Source organism: Eptesicus fuscus, chromosome 12, assembly GCF_027574615.1.
Source record: "Eptesicus fuscus isolate TK198812 chromosome 12, DD_ASM_mEF_20220401, whole genome shotgun sequence".
In the NCBI taxonomy this organism is placed as follows: Eukaryota; Metazoa; Chordata; class Mammalia; order Chiroptera; family Vespertilionidae; genus Eptesicus; species Eptesicus fuscus.
Window position 1 is genome coordinate 22,551,425 of NC_072484.1, and position 19,153 is coordinate 22,570,577.

At 41.2% G+C, this 19,153-nt stretch overlaps 1 long non-coding RNA gene across 2 annotated transcripts in view; it reads left to right on the forward strand.

The window, feature by feature from the left end:
• The first annotated feature begins 1,409 nt into the window (after window positions 1–1,409).
• Window positions 1,410–19,153, forward strand: part of LOC129150905 (uncharacterized) — a 50,947-nt gene continuing 33,203 nt past the window's right edge. Inside the window, exons 1-3 of one of the 2 annotated variants that reach the window (XR_008557706.1) lie at window positions 1,410–1,560; window positions 1,921–1,979; window positions 15,136–15,194. This is a non-coding gene — a long non-coding RNA (uncharacterized LOC129150905). Of the gene's footprint in view, window positions 1,561–1,920; window positions 1,980–15,135; window positions 15,195–19,153 lie in introns of those variants that run through there. The other variant, XR_008557707.1, reaches the window with a different exon arrangement.

The following is a 19,153-nucleotide window of genomic DNA, read 5'->3' on the forward strand; positions in this document are numbered from 1 at the left end:
CATTGCTCTTACGTGAGACACAATGTTTGGTTCATTGACTTATTTGGTGCTAGTTTCCTTTTGAGACCATAGACACTTCATATCTGTCTGCTTCCTTCACTACTGAAAAGATGAGGATAATTCCCATTTTATTCTGTGGAAATCTAAGGAATGAATTCAAATATTTCTAGTATTATCCTTTGAGGTGGTAGATGAGGAATTCAGGGGAACTTGGCTCTCCATAGAGTAAAGTCAGCCAGATCAAGTGTAAGAGTTACTGGTATCTGTTACAATACCTTCTGTTTAATTAGAAAACAAATTTGTATTCCTCAGGTCTTACCTTATATTGAAGACTAGGTGAGATTCTGAAGGAGTACAATTAATAGATACCTGATGGTAGACTATCGGCAGTTTAACAACCGCCACAAAGGGATAGGATACAGATGTCATCTTCTGTGCACACTTTGATTGGCAGCAGTGGCCTGAAGTGTTGTGTTAAGTAGGATCCAGAGGTGGTATAGGTTATTTCAGTTTGAGGTACACAACTGACTGGTAATATGTGCTGTAGACAGGGAGAAGTGATGGCTGGTGTGCAAACCGGGGTTGGAAATGGCACTTCATCTGAGCCTGGAAGGATGTGTGGGTTTTAGATGAGGAAATAAGAGCATTCCAAATAAAGACAGTGACAAGGAAGAAAAATGAATTCCTGTGTGTGTGGCACAGTAAAGGGACCAATGTGAGCAAAACAGAGTGAGTGAATGAGTGAGACGAGTAGTTGTAAAGAGAAATTAGATGATGGGGTCTAAACTCAGAAAAAGTTTAGATTAGATATTGTAGGAACTACAGAGCCCTTGAAAACTTTACAAACTTCATACTTTGATACCAGTGTGTTGGAAGGTGTGCCTCGTGATAATGTGAAGAACACAAAGGGAAACAGAATAGATTTGGAGGCAGAATGGACCACCTTGGAGCAATAACCAGGCTCAGGAGGCAAGAATGGGTCTGAGAGATTTTGATGGAGACGTGAAGAGACTTAGTGATGTCCTGCCCATAGACAATGGAGGAATTGGCTCTTAACAAATATCTAAGTAGCATACAAGAACCCTACATGTAATGGGAAAGCCAGACATAAAAGCAATCTTCCAGACCATGGATTGTTTTCTTTTCCTTCTGACAAGGCTCCTTATTCAAGTTTTTATATCGAGAAATGAAAAACAAACTGATGAATTTACCTCTGGACATGCAGTACTACAGCAGTTCTCAAATTGTGGTCCCTGGACCAGCAGCACCGGCATCATCTGGAAGTTGATGAGAAATGCAAATCCTCTGGCCCAGCCCCAAGCCCATGAATCACAAACTTCACAAACTCTGGGAGAGGAGCCTAACGATCCGTTGTAACAGCCTCCAGGTGACTCTGATGCATGCTCACATTTGGGAACCACGGCTGTGGCAAGGAGTGTCTAAAACTTCAGCGGGCATCAGAATCACCTGGAGGGCTCGCTAAGCACACACTCCTGGGACCACTGCGGAGGTTCTGACTATGGGGTTCCCTGAAGAAATGTATGGCTCTCAAGTTTCCAGGTGATGCTACTGGTGCTAATGGTGCCAGTGGTCGGCAAACTCATTAGTCAACAGAGCCAAATATCATCAGTACGATTGAAATTTCTTTTGAGAGCCAAATTTTTTAAACTTAAACTTCTTCTAACGCCACTTCTTCAAAATAGACTTGCCCAGGCCATGGTATTTTGTGGAAGAGCCACACTCAAGGGGCCAAAGAGCCGCATGTGGCTTGCGAGGCACAGTTTGCCGACCACTGGTCTAGGCTCCACACTTGGAGAAGTGAGGTTGAAGAGGCCATTGAAGCCTTCTAATGGTGGCCCTGATTTGCTGAATGACTTCCTTTTTCTGCAAAATAGTGACTTTATTATCTCTTTTGTCTAGGAGGTTCATACAGTAAATTTTGAACATTTGGTGGTGATGGTGACGTAGGGGTTGTAAAGGTAAGAAAAGAAAATAGTCTGCTCTGTTTGTAAACCTGTTATCCTTTAGAAATGGATGTTTTATGAGTAATTGAAGAAAAGGACATATCAAAGTAGGGGAAGCATCGATTGAGGAGATTTATATTCTCAAGATTTGTCTTCCAAACTTGTAGAGGAAGGGAGCCAGCATGGGGGAGTGGGTGGGGGGTGTCTTTGTCAAGGATTATAAAATGGGGAGATGGGAAGTTTTTCTGGATGCCTTCTTTTTTTATTCTTTTGCTTGTGGTGTGCAAATGCATCAGAAGGATATGGGTATAAATGTGTACTGGATCTAGTGAAGGTGATTTTGCTTTTAACTCAGTTACTCTTAAACAGCCACATGGGTGAAGTGGTTACATCCTAATTTAATAGGTTAGGAATCAGCCTTAGAGAAATTTTGTGACTTGCCCAAATTCCAGAAGCTAGTAAAGGTACACAGGAAAAGACTCTAGCTACCCCTGCAAAACACAGTACCCCTGCAAAACACAGAACACTTGCTCTTTCTTCCACATCACTCTATAGTACAAATGAGGGCCCATCCATGCCAGCCTGAACTCTTCTTAGTCTACTATGATCCTAAGAATATTACTATTGGCCTCATACTCAGAACAGCAACCCAGGGATCAAAGTGAATTCTGCTGAGAAGCCTTTTAATTCTAGCTCTCACAGGGGACAGAAGCACAGTGGAGTTACCAAGTTTAAAATACTAAGTATGAAAAATTAAAGCTCATCTTAGACTCAGTTTCCTCAGCTGCAAAATAGGAAGAATAACAGCTTACAGGATATTTCTGGGACACAAGAAAATATGTATTAATAGTTAACACTTTCATTCTTATGTTTATTTATTAGGGTAATGAATAAGCTGTTTAGTCAAAACAACTAGGCAGAATACAAATTTACATATAAGCTTAAGAAATATTATTATATAACTTTAGGGGAAAAAAAAGAATTTGATGATCATAGTAGACTGAATGGCAGCCACCAAAAAGATGTGGCTACCTCCTATTCTCTGAACTTGTGAAGGTTTCCTTATTTATAGCAGGGGTCTTTGCAGATGTAATTATGTTAAGGATCTGGAGATCATCCTAGATTATGTGGGTGAACCCTAAATCTAGTGTCAGGTGGATTTACAGACACTGAGGAGAAGGCCACTTGAAGACAGAGGCAGGAATTAGAGCGATGTGGCCACAAGCCAAGGAAGCTAAGGATTGCCAGCAGCCACAAGAAGCTGGAAGACACAAGGAAGGATTCTCCAGTGGGGTGCCTAGAGGGAGTGTGGCTTTGTCAACACTTTGATTTTTGAGGTCAAGCCTCCAGAACTATGAGAAAATAAATCTCTGTTGGTACAAGCCATCCAGTTTGTGGTAATTTGTTACAGCAGCCACAGGAAACAAATATAGTGAGTGAAAGGAATTGAGAACATTTTGTTTCCTTCACAGAGAATTAGGAGCTGGCATCCAGACAACTTCTTAAAGTAGGTGCAATTTGTTCTTGGCATATGTCCATCTTCGTAGGTATAGTGATGGTAATGTTGTTGAGGTTTCATTTCAACTCTTTCCACACCTATTTATTTTCTAGCAGCACCTATATTCCAGACTTCTGTGAACTCTTTCTCTTCTAAATTTAAAATAATAAAAATAATAATAAATAAAAAACTAGTCTACCACGTCCCACCCACTCTTTCAAGTAGAAGAAAAGTTCTGAACAGGTCAACAATAATGTATGCCACACCTACAGCTCTGATTTGGTTGGTTCTATAGAAGCAAAGCCTGTGATGGGAATTATTGCCTAAGTCCATGGTCAGCAAACTGTGGCTCGAGAGCCACATGTGGCTCTTTGGCCTCTTAAGTGTGGCTCTTCCACAAAATACCACGGCCTGGGCGAGTCTATTTTGAAGAAGTGGCATTAGAAGAAGTTTAAGTTCAAAAAATTTGGCTCTCAAAAGAAATTTCAATCGTTGTACTGTTGATATTTGGCTCTGTTGACTAATGAGTTTGCCGACCACTGGCCTAAGTGATATATTGAGAAAATGATCTCAGGAGAAAGGAGAGAGAGAAGTAGGTAAGGCAGGAGAATATGATAAGCAAAATATGTGGGTTTATGTGGTCAACTTCAGAAATCCCATGCGGAACAAATGACACCAGAGCTTTTGGTTTTTTAATTAATAGGCTTTGTGTTTTAGGAGAGTTTCAGGATCACAGCAAAATTGAACAGCAAATACAGAGTTCAAATATATATATATATATTAGAGGCCTGTGCTCGGATTTGTGCACCAGTGGGGTCCCTGAGCCTGGCCTGTGCCCTCTCATAATCTGGGACCCCTCAGGGGACATCAGAGAGCCAGTTTCAGCCAAATCCCCACAGGCTAGGCCGAGGGACCCTACTGGTGCAGGAATCTGTGCACAAGGCCTCTAGTATGCATATAAGATCTTTGGTTAACCTCTTTCTGCCTTCCCCCCTCCCCACTTTCCTCTGAGCTTCATCAGTCTGGTCCATGTTTCCATGCCGGTGGTTTCCACTCCTGCATTGAGCGTCTGCCCCCTAGTGGTCAGTGCACGTCATAGCTACCGGCCGGTCGGCTTGTCAGACAATTGCTTAGGCTTTTAAATATATATATATATTTGTTAGTCCTCATCCTAAGATTTTCCCCCTCATTGATTTTTAGAGAAGGGAAGTGGGGGGGGGGGGGTGGGGGGGAGAGAGAGAGAGATAGATAGAAACATCAATGTGAAAGAGATACATCGATTGGTTGCCTTCTGCATGTGCCCTGACTGGGGCTAGGGATCGAGCCTGCAACCCAGATACATGCCCTTGCCCAGGAACAGAGAGTTCCCATATAACCCCTAACCCCAAACACATACAACCTTTTCTACTATTGACATCCTGTATCACAGTGGTATTTTTGTTAAAATCTATGCACCTACATTGACACTTATTATAACCCGAATAGCATCTTTATTCATAATTTGTCCATAGTTTATGTTAAGGTTCACTCTTGGTGTTGCACATTCTATGGGTTTTGAGAAATGTATAGTGACAGGTATCCACCATTGTACTATCATGCAGAATAGTTTCACTCCCTTAGAAATCATCTATGCTATGCCTATTTATCTCCCTCCCCCCAACCCTTGGCAACCACTAACATTTTTACTATCTCCATAGTTTTGCCTTTTCCAGAATGCCATGAAGTTGGAATCATTCATTATTTAGCCTTTCAGATGGACTTCTTTCACTTAGTAATATGCCTTTATGTTTCCTCCATATATTTTCTTGGCTTGATGGCTCTTTTCTTTTAGAGCTAAATAATATTCCATTGCCTGGATGTACAGTTTATTTATCCATTCACCTACTGAAGGACATCTTGGTTGCTTTCAGGTTTTAGAAATTATGAATAAAGATGCTATAAACATCCATATGCAGGTTTTTGTGTAAACATAAGTTTTTAACTAATTTGGGTAAATACTAAGGAGTGTGATTGCTGGATCGTATGGTAAGAGCATGTTTAGATTCATAAGAAACTGCCTAACTGTCTTGCAAAGTGGCTATGTCATTTTCCATTCTCACTAGCAATGAATGAGAATTTTTGTTGCTCTACATCCTCACCAGTATTTGGTGTATCAGTATTTAGATTTTTGCCATTCTAACAGTTGTGTAATTTCACTGTTGTTTTAATTTGCAATTCTCTAATGACATATGATGCTGAACATATTTCCTTCCTTCCTTCCTTCCTTCCTTCCTTCCTTCCTTCCTTCCTTCCTTCCTTCCTTCCTTTCTTCCTTTCTTCCTTCCTCCCTCCCTTTCTTCCCTCCCTCCCTCCCTCTCTCTTTTCCTCCCTCCCTCCCTCCTTCCCTCCCTCCCTTCTTCCTTCCTTCCTTCCTTCCTTCCTTCCTTCCTTCCTTCCTTCCTTCCTTCCTTCCTTCTTTCTTTCTTTCTTTCTTTCTTTCTTTCTTTCTTTCTTTCTTTCTTTCTTTCTTTCTTTCTTTCTTTCTTGTCAATCCACACCCAAGAATATTTTTTTACCAATGCTTTTTAAAGAGAGTAGAAGGGAGAGGGAGAGACAGAGAGAGAGAGAAACATCAATGTGAGAAAGACATGTCGATTGGTTGCCTCCTGCATGCGTCCCAACCAGGACCAGGATGGCGCCTGCAACAAACGTATGTGGCCTTGACTAGAATCAATCCTGGGACCCTTCAGTCCGTGCTCTGATGCTCTATCCATGAGCCAAACTGGCTAGGTCTGAACATCTTTTCTTATGCTTATTTGACATTTGTATATTTTCTTTGGTGAAGTGAATGTTCAGGTCTTTTGCCCATTTTTAAAATCAGGTTGTTTACTTTCTTATTATTGACTTTTAAGAGTTATTTGCATATTTTTAATGATAGTCCTTTATCAGATGTGTCATTTGAAAATACTAGTATTTTTTCTCAGTCTCTGGCTTTTCTTTTTCTTCTCTTGAGACTCTAGGGTTTTTTTGCATTCAGAATTGAGGGGGCTGTGCTGTTATACCAACTCCTTTAGTGGGCTGCAGGCAGTCACTTCTAACAGGTAATGTCAATTCTCTGAAGATGGGTGTACCTCAGCAGCCAATGCCAAAAGCATCTGGGGGGGGTTAGTGTATGGCCTCCAAACAAATCTTCAAAGAGATCTGAGTGGGGTCTGGAAGCATTTGCTGCCATGCACTGCTGAGAGAATTAATTCCAGGTTGTTTCAAGGTCACAGGAAGTCAATGTTATGCCCATATTCTGCACCTCATTCCTTGTTATTTATGTAGACCTTTTGGGAAAACAGTCCACAGGCTGGGTGATGGCCCAGGCAAAAATCTGTCTAAGCAGGCTAAATGTTCGCTACCTGGTTCGATTAGATTGTCTCAGCAATCATTTGGCATCTAGAGAAGAACCAGTTAGATCCAAAGTGTCAGGTCTCAGCTGGCACCTGCCTTACATTAATGGATGACTATGAGAATGAAGTCCCATTGCCCTTTGCCACTGAAAGGCAAACAAGGTGAACTCACCTCAAATAGCTCTTTGCTTCCGGTCCCCATTAGGCCTAGTCCTCTTGCAATCTGGTTTGGAGGAAAGTCCTGAAAGTTCTACTTTCTCTGCTTCCAGGTTATTCTTACAATCAATTCTCAATACTTGAGTTCACTTGGAAGGGTCTCTGCATCTTATACCTGAAGGGAATGATAATGTAAATTGACTAGTAAGATAACCAGGAAAAGAAGCATTTGGATACAGTGTGAACGGATGGTGCAAGTTAGAACTCCTCAAATAATCAAATTTATTTAAATAAAAATATCGCCTGGCTGGTTGGCTCAGTGGTGGAGCGTCAACCTATAAACTCGGAGTTCATGGTTCAATTCTCAGTCAGGGCACAAGCCAGGGTTGCGGGCTCAATCCCCAGTGTGGAGTGTGCAGGAGGCAGCAATCAATGATTCACTCTCACCATTGATGTTTCATCTCTCTATTCTTTCCCCCTTCCTCTCTGAAATCAATAAAAATATATATCTTTAAAAAACACAAAAAATAAATAAAAATATTAACATTTTAACTTCAAACACTGATTTATAGTTGAATCTTCAGATAACCCTAAGAGATTTGGTAGCCAAATTTTAAAAATTATCCTTTCCAATGTGTCCATCGATTTATTTATGACAAAAATGTTAATTGAGCACATATTTGCCAGGCATTGGCCACATCCTTAGGTTTTAATAATCAGCAAACCTGGACATATTAGATACTCTCAGAGATCCTCTAGTTTAGGTAGGGATATAAACAATCAGATAATAATCCAACTGAGAGATTAATTACATGCTGAAACAAGAATTCTAAAGCAATAGGAATCAGTTTGAAATTATGCTCTAAAAGATGGAATTAAGAGAAGCTGTCGCTTAGAAATTGAAACTTGAGTTGATATGAAGGGTAAGTAGGATATTCTAAATTTTGATTTGGATTATGAGAATACCATTCTGTGGTGTAGCGGACAGGTGGGGAAGAGCAGAGAAGTGGAGGTTAGCTAGCACAGTGTGAGATGGCTCTTGGTCTATAGTGGTGGCATTCATCATTAAAAGAGAGAAAAAAAATCTCCAGAGCTTGGTGACGAATTAGCTTGCAGGACGAGAGGTAGGTGTTTATAATTCGTAGGTTTCTGGTTTGTTTGACAGGAAGGATGGTGACACCATTTCTTGAGATAGAAAACTCAGAAGGAAGACTAGCTTTGAATGGTAGGCATTAGAAGTTTGCATGGATCATAATTTTAGTCTGTCATTTTGATTTTGAAAGGTTTCTGAGTGAGATTACACATCAGAGAGGCGATTTTGGAGATATTAAATGTTGTGACACATCTGTGTATATATGTCATCTGAAACTAGGGATGGAAATGCATAGGGAGATAATAGTAAGGACAATGTCTTTAGAAATACCAATGGTTAAGGGTCTCTGCATGAGGAGGCTCCCACAAATGAGACAGAAATGGAAATAAGAGAGTAAGAAGCCCAGGAAATCCTGGTATGGAATTCAAAGGGATTGAGGTGTCATAAAGAAGGGAATGATTGAGTCCAATGCTGATGACAAGTGAAATAAGGTGAGCCCTAAAATGTGTTCACTGGATTTGGAGACCTGGAGGTTGACTGAGTGATGGTCAAAGAAGGTAGATTGAATTAGATTGAGGAGTAGACCAAGCAAATTTAAATGAATACAGAATTCCTTTGAAAAGTTCTAGTGTAAATGAGTTTCAGGTACCATTTAAATTAATAGCAAATAATTTTGACCACTGGCCTCAAATAAACATTGTGGAGGGCTTAAAGTATAAGGTAGTAACATTGTCCTAAAAAAAGTGCAATTTAGTTTTGGACATGAGACCTGTACCCCTGAGAAAGAAATAGAAAGAATTCATGAAGTGATGAAAGAAAATATTTATTGTCTTTGCAACATTTCCGGTAATTAGCACATTTGTATGATAAAAGGGATACATATTTAACATAAATAATTTTAGAAAATCTAGGTAAGGAAACACAGAGCTATCACCATCTACACAGATATAAACATATCTTGATGTATTTTTTAGTAATGTTCTCAGAGAATTTAAGTGGTCTTTACAGTGCCACTCACCTATAAGTTGAAAAGCCAACATTTAAACTTTATTCTGTCTAATTTTAAAATTGCCAACCATATGGCCTGATAGATGCATTCATAAATGTAAGAATACCTGCTAGACAAATTGTATAAATTAGATGTTTCTAAGAGAGAGAAGAATTTTGGATGATGGGTGTTAAATATGTTTTACACAGCAACTGCAGTTTGAGCTGAGTCTTGAAAGACAAATAATATACAGCTGTAAAAAAGAAGGATCTCTTACCCTTTGAGATAGCATGGATGGACCTGGAGAGTATTATGCTAAGCAAAATAAGCCAGTCAGAGAAAGACAAGTATCACATGATCTCATTCATATTCGGAAACTAATGAACAAAATAAACTGATGAACAAAATAGATCTGGAGACATAGTAGCATGGAACAGACTGTTGAATCTCAGAGAGAAGGTGTAGGTGGGTGGGTGGATGGGAGGAGATCAACCAAAGAACTTGTATGCATATGTGCATGACCCAGACAATAGGGAGGTAAAGGCCTGGGGTGGGGTGCAGGGGATGGGCTAGAAGTGGTCAATGGGAGAAAAAAAGGGGACATCTGTAATACTGTAATACTTTCAACAGTAAAGATTTAAACAAACAAACAAACAAACAAAAATTCAAAAAATAGATCCAGAAACATGGAAAAGACTGATGAATCTCAGAGGGAAGGTGGTGGGGGGCGAGGGTAAGAGATTAACCAAAGAACTTATATGCATATATACATAACCCATGGACACAGACAATAGTGCAGTGAAAGCCTGGGGGTGGGTCAGGTGTGAGTTGGAGGGGGTCAATGGGGAAGGAAAAGGGACATCTGTAATACTTTCAACAATAAAGTAAAGAAAAAAAGACAAATAGGATTTAGATTGGGTCAGCAAACTAGCCCACCATCTATTCCTGTATGGTTCATGAGCTAATAATGGTTTTTACATTCTTAAATGTAAAATGTAATCAAATAAAATGTAAACAAGACTTATTAACCTTTCAGCAAGAATTGCTGCTGGATTTTGCCTCTTGGTTTACAATTTAATAAGTAAATATTTAAATAAAATATTTAGCATCTGGCCTTTTATAGAAAAAGTTCACTGGCCTCTGGTTTAGAGAAATATGTGAGGACTGGGCCCCAGGTAAAGATGATGTGATGAGCCCAAGTATAGAGGAATACAACGGGATATGCTGGAGAAAGAAGGGAAGAGAAAGGGGAGGGTGGGCTCCATGGAGAAAGTGGGTCTGGGTCCTCCATCCTGAGGGCTTTTATCTGAGGTCTCAGGGGAAGATCTCAATAGAATACTCATCAGCTTTCCACGTGTGTCTCCTCTGGGTTGTGGTCTCCTGATTGGTAGGCACTAAGGGAGGTCGTCAGTTATTGGCCATTGCAGCAGGTCCTGATGTCAGCCCTGGAGTCACTTCCTCTAGTTTTGCTGCCCCTCTGGCCCTGGAGATGAAACAGCTGAGGCCTAGATGCCATCTCCAGGGGTTAATGCTTAGGAGAGTGGTTGTGTAAGGGTTGGTAGTTTTGCTCATTGCTAGGCAGCCGGGGCTCTCTGCCCTGGTGACCCTCTGCACTTGGCCCTTCATTCCTGCTCTGCTCATGCCTATCTAACTGCCTGCCACAGTGGGAGGATGGAGATGAGTGAAATTCTCCAGCAACTTCTTGTGACTGATGCACACCTAAGAAATATTGGCAAGAGAAAAGGGTGGCCGATTTGGGTGTGCAAGTGTGATCGTCTAGCTGCATTATGCTATTTTAAACAAGACTGCCCACATTGGAAATAATGATGTTTAGCTCGCAATAAATTCTGTTCGAAGCCCAAAGTTGAGCCAGGAGACCCTGAGAGGGGACCGAGGTTATGATTGATGAGATGTCAGAGACTCCGAGACCCAGCCTGTGACGCATCCAGTCATCAGGGCCTGAGTGTTTGTCATAATGTCACAGCACCTGCTGCTGACTCTCACCTGGGAGCCAGGTAGGAGCGTGCCTGGGAGAGGATGTTTCTGACAAGGCCATCCTGTCCCCCAGTGCCCCACAAGTACTGGGAAGAAGGCAGTGGGCATCTGCTATCTGAAGACAAAACGGAGCCTCGCAGGGGAAAGCAGTATGGGGTGGAAGAAGATGGCACACTCCCAATGCAAGGAGGGAAGGACAGGTGCTCCGAGGAAGGCTGCCACTGCTCCTGGGGCTGGCAGCATGCCACATTGCAGAGCCCAGTGCAGGCCAGCCTCTTGGCAGCCGCGCAACAACCACCGAGAAGCATTCTGTCCCCTCACAGCTCTGCTCTTCCAATGACTGGAGGGCCCCCAGGAAGCCAAGATAAACCGGCAGGCAGCACTGTTTTCCAGGAGAGGGGAATGCGTTCCCCCCCCCCCCCCTCACCCGACACACACACACACACGGAATGATTTTTGGGATCCGCGTCCATCCTGCAGTTAGGGATTGACTTGCCAGCTAACTCCAGATTGCTTTCCCTCTTGGCACTTGCGAAGCATGGATTGTTCCATGTTCTCTCTCTCCTCTGCCAAATTTGCCCCTGCGGCTCTCTGGAAAGGGATTTGTAATGCTACAGTTCAGTTTGGGGAAGGAAAGAAGGAAGACAATTCTCCTAAGCAACCGTGTGTTTTAAAAAGTATTATGTTCAAATTCAAGCTAATGTGTCTCTAAACTCATTAAGTGTGTTGGAGGCTTAGTCACCCCAGAGGGCCTCTTGGAAATTGGCAGAGACAACTTCCTGAGGCAGGCTGAGCTGATGACCTTACTTCTGCCCCTGCTCACATGCCCCATGCATTTCCCTTGGGAGGGGCCATCAAGCAGGTCTGGACTGATCAGAATGGCAGAGGGAGAGCTCCTATGGAAAATACCTTCCTTTTGGCTTGTATCTTCTTGTAACAGCATGCCCCTTTCCACGTCTCCAAGCCCCAGGTCGAATCTCCAAGTGTAGTCCAACTAGTATGAGATCTACCAGGAAGGACATCGAAGCCACCCAAACAAAGCTCAGTGTGGAGTTTCAGTCATTTCTCAGGTCCCGGGCTCCAGAAACTAAACACAGGGAGAGGGAAGACATTGTTTTCATCCTCCTGCCTTTTGGGATTTGGAAGCTTTTTCTAGCTTCATTCAGAGAGCTGGAAGAGTGGGGCAGTAGGTTTTCAAAGGCATGCTTCCTGCTGGCCCCTCCCATGTGCCAGGGAATGGGGGTGAGGGAGCGTCTGTGGAGGCCTGTGCCTTAGGATGCCAATCACCTTCTAAACTCTCTTGTTTTTCTCTCAACTCTAATGTATTAAGATATAATTTACATACAATAAACAGATTTCTAAGGATACTGATCAATGAGTTTTAACAAGTACCCACCACTTATCAAGATACAGAACAGGATACAGATGCACCCACAATCACCCACAGTACCTGCCACCCATCAAGATAGAGAATAAGATGCAGACTCTGTGGGGGCTAAAAAAATATTAAAACTTTTCTTCCCACTTTTAAATTCTTCTACCTAGACTAGTAATCAAACCAACAGAGACTGATTAACAGGAGACAATCAAATTTTAATACATGCACCGGGGAAATTCATATAAGCATGAAAATTCCAAAGACAGTGAGACAACATTGGGAATACATAACATTTTGGACACAGGAGAGAAGGGGGGAATGGGGTATTAGATTTTAGAAGTGAAAATGGGCGATTTACTGGTAACTGAGGAAGAGTTCTTGCTAGGCAACTCAGAAACAATGGGACACAAGGGTTATCTAGCTAATAGGCACCTTTTTTCTCCAAAGGGCCATTGGATGTTTATAACATCATTCGGGGCCATACAAAATTATCAACTTAAAAATCACCCTTCTATATTTAGTCAAACATTTAATTAACTCACCCCTAATGCCTGGGCAGGGCCAGACCAAATGATTTTGCAGGCCTTATATGGCCTGCTGGATGGATGTTTCCTGCAGGCTAAATAGCCATCTCAGATGGTGGGTAAAGAAAAATTGAATTTATTTAAGGAAAGGAGATGGGGATGGCATATCCCAAGGGAAGGGCTGCACAGGGGACATGGCAGCACCAGGAGCTGGAGTTTCATCCTTATATACGTCACTGGCAGGAAGTTCTTGTCATCAGTGGGTCTGGGAGCTGAGCTGGTGGGCTTGGAATTTGGATGGAATGCAGGTGTGCAATCAGGTGTCTTTAGGACAGTTTCAATTCCTTATATGGTCTGACTCCTGGTGTCCAGCAAGTTTTTCCTGGTCTTTGTCCTCCTGTGGCAGGAAACTTACAAATGGCCGTTAAGGATTGTATTGCCCTATAGTCCACATTCTAGAGTGTCAGATAAATGAAAGAATACAGTATATAGTCTTTTCTGTCTGGCTTCGTTTTCCCAGAACAATGTGTTTGATATTTATCTTGTATGTGGTAGCCAGTGTTGGTAGCATGTATCAGTAGCTCGTTCCATTTTATTGAGCAGCCTTCCACTGTTTATGCGCGCATCTGTTCATGGACATTTGGGTTGTGTTCAATTTGTATCTCTTATGAGTAAAGCTGCAATTAAAATTTTTATACATTCCTTTGGATGGATATATGTTATTATTTCTCTTGGGTAAATGCCTTTGTGTGAAATTTCTGAATCTTAGGGTAGGTGAACTGAATTTACCACTATTAGGAACTGCCAAACAATTTTGCAAAGGAGTTGTACCAGCAGTGTTTGAGGTTCCAGTTGCTCCACATCCTTTCAGTCTGGTGTTTGCTAGTCCTGATTGTTTTCGCTATTGCAGTGGGTGAGAAGAAGTATCTCTTTGTAGTTAAACTTTTCCAAAGCAGTCATTTTCCTGGGACCTGAATTCTAGGAGAGTCTTAGGTAGGCAGTGAAAGCCAGGAATTGCAATAGGAGGAAGGCTCCTGTTTAGAGTCAGTTTGCATATTTCCATGTTAAAAAGAAAGCCTCCTGGCAGCAATTTGAGCTCAAAATTCTTCCCCAGAAGTCTAGTTTCCTTAGCAGCTGTTTATAAATATTTACCTTCACATTTTTAATGACAACAATGCATACAGCACAAACTCCAGGCACTTTAGAGTATAAATATTCATCAAAGAGGTTGCCAGTTGTTTTTATGTGAGACACAGAGAGCTCTGCCTGTCTCCACCTACAGGTCGATGGGAAGATTTTCTGGATGTGTATGTGGTTAAGAACAGGTGCCCTGGAGAAAAAACTACTTCCTTGGTTTGAGTCTTTTCGCCTTTTTTTTTTTGGGGGGGGGGGAGGCAGGAAGTGGAGTAGGGGTGTGGTGTTAGTGATTAAGGCAAGTTATTTTGCCTCTCTAATGGTCCATAATGTCCTACTTCACACACTGTTCCACTAACAAATCTACCTCCTGGAGTTGTTATGAGTATTAAGTGACATAATGTGTCTAAAACATGAAGCCCTATCTCTGGTGCATGGGTAATGTATATAAACTCAACACATTCAAAAGAGCAAAATTTCAAAAAAAAAGATTTACCTTTTCTCTTATGAATAAAGCTGCAGTGAAAACTCTTACACAATTCTTTGAAAGGATATGCATTATTATTTCTCCATCTAACACAGCTGCAGGGCTGGTTTGGGATTGTTAGGGCTGCTCAGAATTAATGTGCTGGGTCTGAGGGTCAGTAGGCAGCTGGTACATGACAATCTCAAACTTCTAAAGAAAATCCCTCTGAAGGACTAGATCTCTGGAGAATAGGACCTGGGGGGATTTGTGAGCCCTTAACCCATCATGCAAAATAGTGTGAAGTTGTGTACAAAAGTGCATTGGAATATTTTTTTTTTCTGGGATCTGTAGTTTGCAACAGAATTTCAAAGGAGGCTGGGATCCCTGAACCCTTGGGGGCTACAACAAAAGAAGGACTAGCCATCACAGTGTATGAAACAGACTTTGGGAAAGAGAGGCCTAGGGTTGAGTTTCAGCTCTGATGCTTATGGACTAATTATTTATGATCAAGTTAATCACTCTAAGCTTCATCTTTAAAATGATAATTATATCTTGTATCTTACAGGGTTACTGAGAGGAATAAAAGCATGACATGATTGGCACCTAGGCACAGGCACTCAGTAGGTGGCAAACAAACGTTAGTTACTTTTCACTCCTCTGATCTAGCTTCTTAATGACAGAAGTCCTTCTGATGCCCCTTACCTTCTATTCAGTGCTAAGTGGGCTTAGCCTCTGTTAAATTACAAATGACTTTGGAAATGATAATTTATCAAGCTTCATTAGCCATCCTCACCTTAGTGTGAATACATCTGATCATTTCTTTAAAGCAGAATTTTTGCATCAGGGATCAACAAACCACAGAAGAGAAAATCTAAGAAGGTGAAATTATTATAAATTTTATTATTAGGCATTTTCCTTTAACTAACAATAGTATTAAAATAATGGATAAAGTCCAGGGCACCTCTTTTACATTTGTATGTCTTCCTGCACCTCTAAAATCTCTACCCACACTATTGTAGTTCAAAAAATTTTTTATCTTTAAAAATCAGAACCTCCTCTGCTTTTAACTCAGGAATCAGCAAATTATGGCCCATGGACCAAATCCAGTCTGTGGCCTGTTTTATAAGCAAGGTTTAATTGGAATAAGACACATTCTTTTGTTCACACATTGTCTACGGTACAGCTGCTTTTGCACCACAATGCAGGGCTCAGTGGTTGTGATAGAGGCCTCAGGGTTTGCAAAGCCTAACATTTTTACCAGGTGGCCCTTTAAAGAAAATAACTGACTTCTTATTTAAATGCACATCTAGTCTCCCCTTGACACTTTGGGGATATGAGAGAAGGCAAGTTCATTCTGGAGCCATGGCAGAAAGGCTGGGCAGAGGCTGTGATACCCTATTTGAGCAGTTCTGAGTCCAAGATTAATTATTTCACCATGACTGACCAGGTGGGCAACCTTGGCTTATTTAGGACTTCAAAAACTTATGAAAATCTCTACTTTTTATAAAATGAAGAAGAGACGCTAGTTGGAAAAAGAACTCCAAAAACAGTGGCTCTCAGAGAAGTCATTTATTCTAATCTTTTATTTTCTTATATCTTATAGAAATCTCCTAAAAGAGTTTAAGAACTATAAATCTGGATGCAATAGAAGAAAAAGATAAGCATGCCAACAGCCAACATAAACTATGTGGAAGGAAAGAATGGAATTTAAAGAGTGAAAAGTCTTAAGAAATGAAATACAGAGTACTTGGAGCTGAATATCTATCTATTAAATGACTGTGATATAATGATAATTAAATCACCAACAAAAAAGAGGGGGTTGTTTTATAATGAAAAGAAAGTATTGGTGGAGGAAGATAAATAAGCTTTAACTTTAGCAAACATACCTCAAAGAAATTTCTAGGTCTCTGATTCTAAAGGATATTTCTTCTTTCTCTAACACAGAGACATTTTGATTCAAATCCTTTGGGGGCTTTGTTTTCATAACTGTTGAGAGAAAAAGTAGCCACCGTATCATCGCTGAATGTGGAAAAAGAAGGGACTTAGGACAATAAGCACTGTAAGGAGGGAAGAAGGCAGAGAGGCAATTAAGCTGAGGACAGGTTAAGTCTGCCAGTCACAGCTTAGCTGGCCTAGGGTAGGACACTACATAGAGAGATGGGGACCCAAAGAGCTGTCTTCTAAAACCACATGTAAGTATGATACGTAGTAAAAAGATGGATGATTGCCAGGAAATCCCTGAGTTTCAAAAGTGACTTTTTCTTAAGACTTTCTCTATAAGCTCTGAAATTCTCTCTAGGCAGAGATTGAGAAGTCATCATCTCTTCATTTCCTCACTCTAGCATGAATGGATGGAGGATACAGGCTGAAGTTTCTCTGCCTCTTCTCCCTATGAGACAGCGTCAGAGCAGATGCGAGTTAATTTAGCTAAGATGAAGCCAGGTTTGTCTAGCTCACACATGTTAAACTCAAAGGCTAACACGGGGCAAATAAATGAGGCATGTGGCCTGTGGGCCGTGAGTTTGACATGCTTGGACTCTAGCTGATTTAGGCTCTGTGAGAACTACTGCATGTGCAGAGAGAGAAAGGAACAGGTTAATACAAACATACAAAGACTCTCAGTTAGGGTTTACTTTCACCTTTGATTTCCTTCGGACTGAGGCTGGAGATTTACTTTTTAAAATATTTATTTTTATTGATTTCATAGAGGAAGGGAGAGGGAGACGGAAATAGAAACATCAATGATGAGAGATAATCACTGATCAGCTGCCTCCCTCTGGGGATCGAGTCCACAATCAGGGCATGTGCCCTGACCAGGAATCGAATGGTGACCTCCTGGTTCATAGGTCAGTGCTCATCCACTGAGCTACACTGACTGGGCTGCAGGTGATTTATTGAGGGGGATTTTTAATGGAGATGAGAGCAGGGGAATTGAAAGCAGCAAGTTAAGTCAGAGAGAAGGGTCACATAAGGACACGTGTCTAGCTTTAAGCTTAATCTCACCATGAGCTCTGGAACATGAAATGCACCACAGAATAATTTCCACCTTGAGGCAAGGAACAGCCAGTTTGTACCTGCCCCTAATGTCAAAGGCTGAGATCATTGGTTATAGGCCTTTCCCAGGGGGTGGGGGAATAACCAACTTACCTACTTATCTCACTTCCTACCTACATACAGGGGAAGAAATTTCAGTTGACTAAAGCCAATTATAATACAGGGCTGCTCTGAGCCATTAACAGCCAATACTCACAGTGGCTAGGGAAATGGGTAAAACAGCCCATTAAAGGAGGCTTGGAAAAGACACCTACCCCATATGCTAATGTTTGACCACTTAAAGAAATGAGTCCTGACTGGTTTGGCTCGGTGGATAGAGCGTGGGCCTGCGGACTGAAAGGTCCCAGGTTTGATTCAGGTCAAGGGCATGTACCTTGGTTGCGGGCACATCCCCAGTAGGGGGTATGCGGGAGGCAGCTGATGGATGTTTCTCTCTCATCCATGTTTCTAACTCTCTGTCCCTCTCCCTTCCTCTCTGTAGAAAATCAATAAAATATATTTTAAAAAAAAAAGAAATGAGTAGGTCACCAACTATTTGGTACAATGAAAGGGATCACTAGGCTTTAGCTGAGGGTGGGAAATGTCTTATAAGCATTTGACTCCTGGCTTGGGATGGAGTCAAAGAACATTCTCTGCCATCTAACCCAATCTTCTCTTTCTCACCTATCTATAGAATCTGCATTATATCATTTATGTGGAGCAAAATGTTTGTTTGTTTTTTCAGATGACAAAATTGCTAGGCATTGAAAACACAGTAGAGAGTATTACTAACATTACTACTTAGGGATAGGTCATAGGAATATTTTTATCTTTATAGATATAACTGTATTATTTTTTCTAAAAGAAGTTAAACTATGTGCCTTCACATGTTTCCTTTAGTTGAAAGAAATATTAACGCCATTCTCATTTAGTTCTGCTCATTTAGAAAAAGAGCAGATCTTTTTGTCTATTTTATACTTAATTGTAAAGTAGTATAATAAAACATTTTATTCAAATAAAAACTACTTGCAGCTACATTCATATATTTCATTGACATTAAAATGCATCTTTTTCCACATCCTAATATTGCCAAAATCTTGATGCATCTTGTTTTTCACACCCTCCCTGGGTCAGGGGGAAGCTGGGACCTGGCAGCATTGCCCGTGCCTGGGAAAACATGCTCACCTACTTTCTGTATCCTGTTGGCATTACGTTATGTTTAATTGTCCTCAATAACTTGGCATTAAAACAAAATATTTTGAAGGCAGAAACACACAAGAATAGAGCTCTATTAATAAAGCAAATACTTGATATTGGAGGAATGAATGCACTTCCATATTTTCTTGCAAAGCCACACCAACCGCTTTAAGTGAATATGGAAAGGAAGAATCTCGTAAGTAAAGGAGTAAAGTTATGTTACTGAGGTTCCAAGTGGCATACCTCATGCTGCCATGATAAGAGATGAAAAGTCAATATGAAGATACAACATGGCTCACTGGGGCTCCTCTGAAAAATCTCCATCCCTTTCCTGGGAAGTTCCTGAATATTCC